General features: G+C 47.8%; 1 protein-coding gene across 1 annotated transcript in view; it reads right to left on the bottom strand.

Annotated features, from left to right (window-relative positions):
• The window catches only part of TIAM2 (TIAM Rac1 associated GEF 2), a 320,913-nt gene that overhangs the window by 223,064 nt on the left and 84,978 nt on the right, over positions 1–12,871 (bottom strand). Inside the window, 1 exon segment of the mRNA XM_081294660.1 lies at positions 10,097–10,183. The gene's annotated coding sequence lies outside the window, so the exon portion shown is untranslated.

Genomic DNA, 12,871 nt, shown 5'->3' with positions numbered 1-12,871 from the left:
CCTTTCAGGGCTGGCACTTTGTTCCTCTATCTGTCTGTTTTGTATTCACAAAGCAAAGTCACATCTATGGCCTCAGGCTGTGAAAATGCTTCACTTGGCAACCAAGGTGGGTATTCCCTTCCCAGACGGCAGCCCAAGTCCAGCGGCAATTAACAAAGCCAGCACTTGCATCCCCCTCTCCCAGTGCCATCTGCAGTGGTCCCAGTAGCCTCTGCCAAGAGCCACAGCAGGAGCTGGAGGCTGGAAGGACAAGCTGTGTCCTGAGCTAAACTTGCGCAGAGAGGAAACTGGGTGGGATCCCCGGGAAGACTTTCTCCTCTCTCTCTCTTCTCTCTGTCTTCTCTCTTTCTCTCTCTCCTCCTCCTCCTCTTCCTTCCCTCCTTCCTCCACTCCCCCTTCTTGTCTTTCTTTCCTTCTTTCTTTTTCTGTGGGTCTCCTAAAATATACAAGAGTAATCCCAGAGGCTCAGGAGACTGAGGCAGGAGGATCGCAGGTTCGAAGCCAGCTTCAGCAACTTAGTGAGGCTGTAAGTAACCTAGCTAGTGAGACTCTGTGTCTAAATAAAAAAAAATACAAAGGGCTGGGGATGTGGCTCAGTGGTTAAATGACCTTGGGGTCAATCCCCAGTTAAAAACAAACAAACAAACAAACAAACATCTCAAAGAAGTATTTTACTAGCAGAGATTTCTGAAAAGATTTCGGTCTTTTCCTGACTCACTGTCCAAATTGGCCCTTTGCTTTCAGAGTTAAGAGAAACTCATAAGGGGCTGGGGATGTGGCTCAAGCGGTAGCATGCTCGCCTGGCATGCGTGTGGCCCGGGTTCGATCCTCAGCACCACATACAAACAAAGATGTTGTGTCGGCAGAGAACCAAAAAATAAATATTAAAAAAAAATTTTTTTAAAATTAAAAAAAAAGAGAAACTCATAAGTAACGAAAAAAGCATAAGAAAATCCAACAGCCACCCCTCATTAAAGTAGCAAAGCTGACACTTTAATCTGAAAAGCAATACCCAAGGGTCACCTGCCTACAGTATGAGTTGTCACCCTCAAGATCAGCTAGGATCCCCGGCCACCCAAAAGAGGTTGGCAGGATCATCTTGGCTCAAGACACTGAGCTATATTACACTTGAAATATATATTATGGGATAACTTTTGGACTCTGAACACAATTATGACATTCACCAAGCCTGCCAAGTTTTCCATGTAAACAAGAAAAATGTAGTTTAAATATTAAACAACTCAATTTCTTGGACAATTCCTCTTACAGTGGACCAAAGAAACTAATTTTCAGTTTGTATGCATTTATTTTACTAAGAAGAGTGTGTTTCAATTAAGGGGGTCTCAAAGGTTATCCATCCAGTAACAGCCAGTCCCCGAGGATGCACCTTTGAGAACTGTCCTTCAGACTCAGAGCCGTAAAGCTTGAGATCAGGGAAGCTGGTTGGTATCTTTATTCCAGTCCTCTGTTTCCCAATTCCCAGGTCAGTGTCTGCGGGTGAGTTGGAGAGATGTGGAAGAAGCTCCGACCCGTGGCCTCTTCAGCACGTCTGTCACTCTGCTTCTGATGGCAGCCTCTCGACTCGGCCTCGGCATCCCAACTCTGCCATCTGTGAATAGGTGCATTGGTTGGTGGTAGGTGAGTGCCAAGCGCCCAGTCCAGGACATTGTCATCTGGATGATTTACACACATGTCCTGCACCCCGCTGGGCACTAAAGAGAAGGATACTTTGCTAATAAATGGCCCGTGCATCAACATTCATGTAAAGCAATCCAAGTTGGCAGTCCAAAGCAGACTCCTAATAAGCAGCCAACTTTTCCTCTATTGAATTTTTAAAAGAATTAACCACCAGCTTCAGGAAGAAGGTGAGCTTGAGCAGCACTTAGTGGAGTTAAACTGCCAGCCACGGACATGGTAAGTCCCCAGGCGCACTTGTGATCAGTAAGTGGGGCTGTGTCAGAGATTCTGGGGCCTCTGTGGGTGTCTCTGCCCAAATGCAGCCACTGAGAAGCCCCGGGTGTCCCTGACAACGGTGCCATCCGGAAAAAAAGGATGAAGCAGCACTAAAGTGAGAGTGGTCAGGTTCGCCGTCTACACTGGTTTCCTTGGAGAAGGATGTGAAGGAATGAAGAGACCTGGACTTGGGGGATCAGAGTCCAGTTGAGGAGATAATGGCTCCTAGGGCATGCCGAGTAGCACCGCTGAGAGGCAGGTGGCCATACGCTCAGTTGGCGGCCAGGAAGGAGGCTCAGGTGTTGGAGTGGACAGGGAAGGTAGGATGAGGCGAGGCTCCAGATGTGGAGAGGAGCAAGAGGGGTGTGGGAAGGAGTGAAGGCTTGGGGAAGAGGCCACAGGATCACAGGGCCCTGGGGTCCCCCGAGAGCTGGGCTTGTCCCTCCTGGGCAGTTCAGGACACCTCAGGTAAGGAAAAGAAAGGAACGCAGGTGCTCGATGGGAATGAGAGGCGGATGCCTGGTGATGGTCAGCATGGTTGGGCCACTGGTTTTGAGGGTGGCATGTCCTCCCTGGTCTTCTCCAGATCATCCGCAGGGACACAGGAAGAGATATCAGTATTTTAATTTACATGTACTTTTTAAAATTTCACCTTTTTGGCCAGGTGGGTGACACACCCCTGTGGTCCCAGCTACTAAGGAGGCTGACACAGAAGATCACCACCTGGAGGACGTCAGGAGACTGTGTCTCGAAATAAAAAGGGGTGGGGCTGTAACTAAGTGGTAGAGCACTTTCCCATGTGGGAGGCTCCGGCTCAATACGCAGTACTGCAAAGAAATTAACAAGCGAAAAGCCTCCTCCTTTTGAGTGTCCATTTTATGTATTTAAATGTCACACTCATTTAATAGACAGTGTGTATGGTACACAAACAACTGAAAATTGGAAGAGTGGGCTGCATCTCCACTAAACACACATTTAATGCTAGGGACCTGCTTAGAGGTGTTGTTAGAGAGGGTTAAGAGCCACTACAGAGGAAAAAGAGGAACTCTGTGAGCCTCTGGGTATAGAAAATGAAAGAAAGAACAACAAGAGGCCCCCCATCAGGGAAATGGAGAGAGATGGTTCTATCCCCTTCAGAGATAAGGATGGTGGAGCTGACCCCCTGAGAAGACAGTCAAGGACCAATGGTCCCAGTAGAATGTCTTCCAACAAGAAAGAATGTGCCAGAGAAGGGAGAGGGAAGTGGGGGGTTTAGGAGACACTGGTGTCAAGGGAAGAGAGACTTTCTAGAAGACAGGCCAGACAAGAGCATCAGGGAGGTCAAGTGCAATGACCCCAAGAAGCACCCCCTGGAATCCCACAAGGTCACTGAAAACTTAGTGACTTCAGTGTGGGGAGCCGGTGGGACCTGGGGTCAAGGAGGGAACCAAGGGGCAGGTTCTGAAGGCAGCAGGTGATGTTTAGATTTTAACTATGAAAACATCAGGGTCGGAGTTAGAACTGAAGCGGCAGGAAGGTGTGACGCGTTTCCCTTCATCTGGGACCCCTGAGAGTTCCCTGTGACTACTTAAACAGTGGTAAACGGTGACTGGGGCTGGGGCAATGTGACATGGGGTGAGGAGATGATAACGTGTCTGTCCTGACCCAGAACCTTCCAGACAGTTCACATCTTGTGCAATGTAATTTTATAGAGGCAAAAGGGTTACATAATTCTTTTTTAAAAGTATTTATTTTTAGGTTGTAGTTGGACACAACACCTTTATTTCACTTATTTATTTTTATGTTGTGCTGAGGATCAAACCTAGGGTCTCACACATGCTAGGTGAGCATTCTGCCACTGAGCCCTAGCCCCAGCCCATAATTCTTAAATCTATATACTGACTAGGTTGGAAACTTCTCTCATTGTTTACATCTTGTTTGAGATTTTAGTGTTAGAAGATCTGAATAGAAATAAATGGCAGGAAGAAGTCTGAATTCATGTGAGCATCAGTATCAAAGTCTGAGGTCTCATCCATACACAAGGGACATCTGGTACCTGTCAGACACCATCCTGAAGGGTGACTGAGGTTTTCCCTTCTTTAGATAGATCTCCCCAGGAGTCACCACCTCAGTACTTGAGCTTTGCCCAGGTGTGAAATTGTTTACTATCCATCTGACAAGTGAGAAAATAAATTCCCGGTCACATGTGAGAACTAATTAATGCTTACAGAATTCTTTGAGAGTCACAGATGAAAAGGGCTATTTAAGGATGGGGGATAGTAGAGGATAGGAAAGGCAGCAGAATACAACAGACACTAGTATGGCAATATGTAAAACAGTGGATGTGTAACTGATGTGATGCTGCAATCTGTATACGGGGTAAAAATGGGAGTTCATAACCCACCTGAATCAAAGTGTGAAATATGATACGTCAAGAACTATGTAATGTTTTGAACAACCAACAATAAAAATTAATATCGAAAATAAAAGGACTATTTAAAGGCACAGTATTATCATCTGCTGAAGTTGGAACATGGGGAACAAACCAGATTCTCCCAGAGAATAAGCTATGCTCTGGGAATCAATTCAATAATTTGGGAAGATGCATTACCTGTTTCAGGTTAAAAACAGTAATTACTGACCATTCTTCAGTAGCTGGTCTTTCAGTTTCCAGAGTTATCTCAATAGCTCACCTCCTGAGACACCTGTGGCTCTCATACAGAACACCAACAACTGTTTCACAGAATCACAGGTGCTCAGGGCCGGAAGGGTCAACTTGTCCTCTGCCATTCAACTCCCTCTCTGGTGAAGAGGCCACCTAGCCCATGTGTGATACCTCCAGCAGGCCACTCCTTGCCTCCCATTCTCATATTCTTCTAACTAGAGCTTTAAAAGTCTTTTCTGTCTTCATAAGCCAGGACACATGCTGTGCCTCAGCTGCCCTAAGTCTCCTCATCTTCATCCTGGGTCTTTCACTCCAATCTTCCTATAACATCCTTTTAAAATGCTTTTAAAATCAGTTCCCACCAGCAAGGCCCAGATTTTCTGCAATAGTGACTTAACTGTTGTACACATTTATATATATTCATCCAATGTGTTTTGTGCAGAGTAATTTGCCTAAAATCAAAAAAGAAAACCTGACATGTCTACCAGATTACATAGATTCATACATCTTCTAGGGGATGACTCTTCGTGCCAGGGAGTGATAGGCTGAAGAGATCCTCTTTCCCGGTGCTGGGGATCTAGCCCAGGAACCCACACATGCTAAGCATGCACACTCCCCCTGCACCACACCCCCAGCTGAGGACCTTCATTTACTTTTAACTTACTTATTATGGTGCAGATTGAACACCAGGCCTGTGCATGCTAGGCAAGAGCTCTGCCCCTGAGCTACACCCTCAGCTTCCCTGATCCTCTTTTGATCAATAAAATCAGATACTACAATATCAATACCTGATTTGGGTCAATAATAATGATGATGATGAAACACTACCATTGAGAACACTGGCTTAGAATAAGAATAAGGTACAGAGTTCATCGTGACTTCTGCCCAGATGGCACCAGGGACCTGCCAATGCCATTGATCATGAGAGACAGAGAGTGTGGATTTCTGAATCAATGGACCACATTAGCATCTGTGTGAAGGAACTCTGCCAGGGAGAAAGACGGCGACAGAAAGACCGGAGCCAAGAAACAGCACCTCATGGAAATACATCCTGGCAAGGGGGGAAAAAGGAGAGTAAACTGTAAAGACAAAGGAGAGAGCCATTTGGAACCCACTCACTGTGTGCCTGTGGACACCTCTTCCCCTCCTTGAACTCTCAGTGTGGATGTCTGGACCACTTTGAGGGCAGCATTTTGTGTACCTTTGAACATGTGAGCACGTGTTTGGCTGGGGTGGGTCGGGAGGGCTGCAGGTGATGGTGCCTGGGTGTGTTCGTCTGTAAGGCAGGTGGGCCTGGCGCTGGCTCATGCTGACACCTTCTCTGGCTCAAACATTCAGGTGTGGGGAACAGCCCAGGTGGGGCTGCAGGACTATGTGTGCCCAATAAAGGATCTACCCCTAAGTGCACATGCCCAACATCTCAGCCAGAATTCACACAGGTATCAAAAGGCGTGTGAGCGTGTGTGTACCTACCATGTGAGTTGGGCACACATGCAAATATATGCCCAAATGTTTAGGTGCAAATCCAGAAGGTGGTTTTAATAACATGGGGCAATAAAACAGTAAATGTTTGAGCTATGGTCTTGCAGCAGGCATGGGGAAATAGTTTATCTTGGATTCTTGGGAAGTCACTAATACAATGAGGAAGTAATAGAAGAAGGAATCATCCAGGAACAAAAGTCTCAAGTCTGGAGAATTTTTCTGATCCAAGCACAACCTCGTCTCATGAATGCCAGGCCATGGGCACAAACTATGAAATTCCATAGGCGTGGAATTCTCTTGCTGTGAGGATTCTGGCTGCAGATTTATCTGTGGAGAGCCACACAGGAAGCTGAACAGTCCTCTTAAAAACAGTACCTCACAGAAAGAGCGCAATACCTGCCATGAGTTCACCTTGCCTGAAACCAGCCCATTGGACAAGGAGAAAATTCTCCAAGAAGACCATTTCATATTAGTCAGATACTTGACTTTAATGATTATATGAATATTCAGTAGAACACTTACCAATAAAAAAGAAGATTCAAAAGATCTCTTTCAAAAATAGAAAATTAGACAAATCGTTACCCACCCCCATTCTTCTCTTCTGACATCAAAAATCAAGGAAAGTAGATGTAATTTTTCACTCAAAAATTGTTTTGAGCAGGGCATGGTGGCACACACCTGTGATCCAGGAACTTGGGAGGCTGAGGCAGGAGGCTCACAAGTTCAAGGCCTGTCTCAGCAAGTTAGCAAGAGCCTGCTCAATATAAAATAAAAAGGACCAGGGGTATATATAAGCTCTATGGTAGAGCACCCCTGGGTTCAATCCCCAAAAACACTAAAAGAAAATCACTTTGAATAATTAATATCATCTCATAGGTATTCACAGGGTCTCTTGATAACAAAGTGGCTCAAGAAACACATTAAAGCTCCAGGTTGAGAGAGTTACTCTCCAAGCCACAGCATAGGAAATGTCACAAGTAATGGCCCCTCCTCTGTTCCCAATGCTTCCTCTGCCTTCAACAAGGCCCTGGTGTTATCACTAGAGTCCACGTGCTGGGGACCCTGCCTCCAGCCCTGCACCCGACTGCACGGGTCTTGCAGGAGGGACTGACAACCTTGGTCCTTTGATTCCCCTGGAACCTGGGCAGTGACTTGACAGCAGGCAATCTATGAAGGCCTGGCAGGGCGTGAGGACAAGGTTAATAGGGAGGGTTGGGTCAGGTCCCATGGGGCTTTGGAACAGGGCAGAAAAACCTGGACTTTTCCCGTCATAGGCCAGAAGAGGCCTTGAAAGGCTTTTGAGCCAAGTGATATGGGGTGGGGGGTGCTTAAGTACAGCAATGGGGGAAGAGAAGGAATCCAGAGGGGAACCACGGCCAGAGGCCCTGAGGCAAATCTGAATGCCCTAAAAGAAAATTAGAACTTGGTGACAGTTTCCAGGAGATGAAGGAAACTGGGTCCAAGTTGGCTCTGGTGTAAAAGGATCAGTTGACTCCGGACTCCAGGAGGAATTAGTTTGTGGGGGGCAGAAAATATGTCCACTGTTAGTCACAGTGAATTCTAATCCATTCCTTGAATTGAGGTGTCCAGACAGCAGTTATAACTCAGAGCGGGAGTCAGGGCTCGAGATTCAAATCTCTAAGTCACCCTCAAAACCATGGCTCTGAAAAGACAGAGTGCTCCATCAGGAGAACAGGAGGGTGCTCCAGGGTGGGGTCCAGACCTGCTTGCTGGGGCCAAGGCGTCTGATTAAGGGCCCTTGGAAGGAGCTGAGGAAGAGCAAAGGCTCTGTCCAGTGCCCAGGGCAGCCTCCTGGGCGGGGCAGCAGGCGGCCTGCAGTGACAGGCTTCAGGGAAAGGAGAAGGAGAGTGAGGGCCAGGAGGAGAAGCTGAGTGACTTGAGAGGAGCCGGTTAGTGTCCTGATCTGTAGGAGAGACTTGGGCGGCACGCGGGGGCCGAGCAGGCTGCAGGAGAACAGGGAGGCAGGAAGCACAGCGGCAGGTTCTGTGGAGGGGCAGGAGTGGGGGATGCAGATCTTCCTCGTGAGCACTCGTCAGACTCCACACACTGAAGCGCGGCCCGCTCTCTTCTCCAGGACACAGGTCCACCCAGTACACATTTCTATGGCCTGGAGTTTGGGTCGATGAGTCCCCCCATGTCTGGAGCCTTTTGAACCCTAGAGAAAGAGGCCAACGGCAGCAACCCTGGCTGGGTGGGGCATGTGCAAAGAGGCAGGGGCTCTAGGCCTGAGCCCTGGACGTTTCTGGAACTCAGAGGCCTGGTGCTGGTATTGCTCTCCCTTTGCAGGATGCCCCCACCCCTCCTTGGGTTGGCTATTCCCGCTGCCTGTGAGGATTATGTCCAGACAGCAGGCCCCCAGGCAAGTAGGCACAGAGGCCACATCAAAGGAACAGGGTGGAAGCACCAAGAGTGGACACAGCGCTGAGCTGTCACGCTAAGTCTCTGTGGGGACACTGATGAGTCAGCCAAGGAGCAGACTGCCGTGTCCTGAGCCGAGGAGGCCCAAGTGCAGAGGCTCACCCTCAGCACAACCTCCAACTCAGGGAAAAAGGGGGGATCCTCTGCCACCAATCTGAGTCTTCTGTTCCCTTCAGATAGGGTAAGGGAACAGATATGGGGACTTTAGAGGGACTTATACTGTAGCCACATTTTGGAAGCCTCCAAAAGACTTATGAGCTTAGAAGTATCTGGAAACAAAGGCGATTCTACTGCACAGTGAAGAATGACTGTAGAGACCCCTGCGGCACCACAAAACACCACATCCACATTCAACTTCCCTTGGCAGATAAATTCCCAGATGTCCACAAACTACAAAGCATTGTTGCAATTTCCATGGCTCTGATCTTCACGGAAAGAAAATGCAGTGTCTTTCAACGTGATCTCTCCCACATGAGCACCCGTGATCAATAATGGCTACACAGCGCAGCCCCAGTGCTTCACACACTTAGTTAACACGTACATGGTTGTCTCTTCTTTACGCCCAGGAGGGAAAGTAGGCCAAGAAGAGATGGAGCTGGAGATCAACCCGTAAACCGCAGAACCAAGATTTCAATCTGTACTAAGCCTGCAGGGTCTGACCACTGTACTTTCCTGCCTCAAGAACAAGGAAGTCCTTGCCCGAGCAGGGTGCCCAGTGCAACAGGAGGGAGACGGAGATAAAAGTGTGACATAGACATACTGTGGTGACCACAGGGGTGAGCTGTGTTGAAGGCCTCAGCGGGGGCCCCCTGTGGACGGCACAAGAGATCTCAGAAAGGCTCATGCAGCTGAGCCTGACCAGGTAGATGGAGGAGAGGGGCATTTAATTATGGCAGAAGGACAGAAGGCAATAGCAAGACAGAGGGACCCACCAGATGATGGGCCCACGGGTACGGAGGGGCACAAAGTAATGAGGCTGAGGGGCCTGTGGTGCTCGGATCAGAGAGGACTTGAGGCTGAATTTCACCTCTCAGGATGAGGGGGACTTCCCAGGGAGTGCCTGATGGCACGTGTTTTATTTTAGGTGGTGGAACTAGAGCTGGGGGCAAGACTCATGAGAAGGTTGAGGCCAAGACGAACCGTGGGGAGCAACTGGGCCGCAAGACAGGGTCTCCCAACCAGCTCTTCTCTCCATGCAGCACCTAAGTGACGGCCCCTGCTTTGACCAGAAGCTGAAGATACAGCCCTTTAGAAAACAGAGGGAAGGGAGTCCCCTGGGAAAGTTTTGGGCGGGTGCTTAGCCTTGGAGGCCCCATCGCTTGTCATCTAACTCTCTTTTCCATCAGCGTCTCCAGGGGGCACTGCCAAGGAGCAGAGGAGAAGCCACCACGTAGGGAAGCTGGTGGCATCAAGCCGCAGCGACAGCCTCACCATGCATGCCCTCCCCTTCTCCCACGCGGCTGGGGAACTTCACTCTACAAGTTAGAAGGGCCCCAGGCAGGCGCGACTCTGGAGTGACCCTGCCAACTTCAGACCGCCTGCTCCTTCTGAAGACGGCCAATGGGAGTCACTACTGACCTTCTGAAGCTTCAACCAGACAGCTGGAGATGAGAGCCTTCACATTCCCCCAGCAGCTCAGAAGCTGGTCTTCCCCGTCATTCTGCCCTGGAAGGAAACAGCAAACAGGCCTGTTAGATCACTCAGACACCAACCATCGAGTCACGCAGCACCAGATGAAAAGCTCACATGTCATGGACAAGATGAAGAGTCATTCAGCACAAACTCCTGTGATGATTCATGCAGAGGCTTGGGTTTTGAGGCTTAATTTACTTAAATAACTGCTAACCCGACTCTTCCCTGTTCCAAGGTCAGTGAAAGCATCATTCAACCTTTATTCATGGTAGGACCAAGGGATGGTTATGGAGCACAAAGGAAGAAGGTGCCACAGGGGATTTGAACTCTGCAGCCGAGGGACATGTGTTGGGTCATTATGTCCCCGTTGGCTCATGTGTCCCAGTGAGTGTAAGCTGAAGGACCCCAAAGTTCATACTTCGGAGCACAGGATTTGGGAGCTGAATGGGATTCTTCTTTTCAAAGGTGAGGTAATGAGATCCAGACATTCTCTCTCACACACAACCCAGCAGCTAGTTACTAGCCTGGTCAGAAGTTCATCAACCAGTGCTCTTCCTGCTAATTCACTTTCATGGCTTTGAAATAAATGTTGGTGAGGATGTGGACACACTCATACACTGCTGGCTGGGACTATAAATTGGTGTAACCACTATGGAAAGCAGTATGGAGATTCCTCAGAAAACTTGGGATGGAACCACCATTTGACCCAGTTATCCCACTCCTTGGTATATACACAAAGGACTTAAAATCAGCATACTACAGTGACACAGCCACATCAATGTTTGTAGCAGCTCCATTCACAATAGCAAAACTATGGAGTCTACCTAGGTGCCCTTCAGCAGATGAATGGATAAAGAAAATGTGTTATATATACACAATAGAATATTACTCAGCCTTAAAGAAGAATGAAATTATGGCATTTGCTGGTAAATGGATGGAACTGGAGAATATCATGCTAAGCAAAGTAAGCCAATCCCAAAGAGTCAAAGGCTATATGCCTTCTCTGATATACGGGTGCTAATTCACAATGCGGGGGAGTGGGTGGGAACTAGGGAAGAATAGAGGTACTTTGGATTAGACAGAAAGTGAAGGAAGGAGAAGGGGTATGGCAGTAGAAAGGACAGTAGAATGAATCGGACATTATTACTCTGTGTGCATGTATGAATCACGACGGGTGGGAATCTACATCATGTACAACCAGAAGAATAAGAAGTTATGCTCCACTTATGTACGATGTGTTGAAATTCATTCTACTGTCTTGTATAACTAATTAGAACAAAGAAAAAAAGAGAAAAATATAACAGCTCTCATGAAATCTTTCAATTTCCAAAAAAGAAAACTCTGAATTTCATGTTTATTCTAAACTTATTTTATAATCTTTCTAAATACAGAAGTTTTAATTTCTGCAATAAAATTCTAATAATAAGCTTAAGTCTCCATTTTTACAAAGAAATGAATCCCAAAAGGTGTGACAAAAAGGACCAGCCCCCATGACACTCACATATTTTCAGCCAGAGTCTGACCCATGCTAAACCTCAGGAATAAATTGTGTCCCTGGGGGACAATTTGCCTACTGGCTCCATAATCCATTGGAAAATGTCCCAGTGTTGGGATGTTGGGCTAACGGAGTTCCAACCTCTCATTACAGGTAGAGAAACTGCAGTGCAGAGTTAAACGTCAATTACTGAGAGACAGAGAAAATCCCCAGATAAAATACATATTAAATGAGCATCTGTTGGCTGGACACGGTGGCGCGCATCTGTCATCCCAGCGGCTCAGGAGGCTGAGGCAGGAGGATCATTAGTTCAAAGCCAGACTCAGAACAAGCGAGGCACTAAGTAACTCAGCGAGACCCTGTCTCTAAATAAAATACAAAATGGGGCTGGAGATGTGGCTCAGTATTTGAATGCCCTTGAGTTCAATCCCTGGTACCAAAAAAAAAAAAAAAAAAAAAAGAGCATCTGTTGGTGCAGGTTCTGTGCACTCTGCTTCAAATGCAGGGTCTCAGGCAGTCTTCACGACTGCCCCATGAGTTACCACGGGCACTTCTCCATTGTACAAACAGGGTACAGAGGCCCAGAGAGGCTCTGTCCTTGGGTTCAATCATTATTTATCTGGGCATCTGCTGCATGCCAGGCACCAAGAAACATGCTGCACACACCACAGAGCAATGGACACACTCTGCCTTCCATGAATTCCCAAACCAGCATAGAGGGGGAGCTGAAGCCGGGCACCTTAATTAGAACCATGTGGTTCAAACTGTAGCTTCTGACACACTAAAAGGTCATGGGATTCATTTAAGTGGATCTTGATCAGCATTGAAAGTAGGTGAATGTACAAATAAATAAAGGAGATGGGCAGCGTGCAAGACGGCACGTGAGCATGAAGGTAAGGAAACCCACTGGGCACGTTTACCTGCATCACTCACATATCTGCCTGTGTGTACTGGTTTGCAATGGAGAGTGCAAAGAGGAGCGAGTGTCTGCCCAGGGGTCAGTCAGCATGTAGTGCAGGAGTGAGCTGGGCACAAGGTGGGTTCCTCCCCAGGTGAAGTCTCTTAAGGACGAGGTGTTCAAGTCAATGCAGAGCTGGGAAGAGCTAGAAGAACTGATGTGACGTTTCAGGAACAACACAGGAAAATAGAATGGGTTCCCTTTTCTTGCGGCCTGGGACAGTGAGGTCACCATCAAGCTGAGGAGACACAAGGACACCAGTTCTGCA

The sequence above is a fragment of the Spermophilus citellus genome, assembly GCF_964194105.1.
Source record: "Spermophilus citellus genome assembly, chromosome: 5".
Lineage (NCBI taxonomy): Eukaryota > Metazoa > Chordata > Mammalia > Rodentia > Sciuridae > Spermophilus > Spermophilus citellus.
Note: the sequence above shows the minus strand (reverse complement) of the source record. Positions and strands in the feature narration are given on the sequence as shown.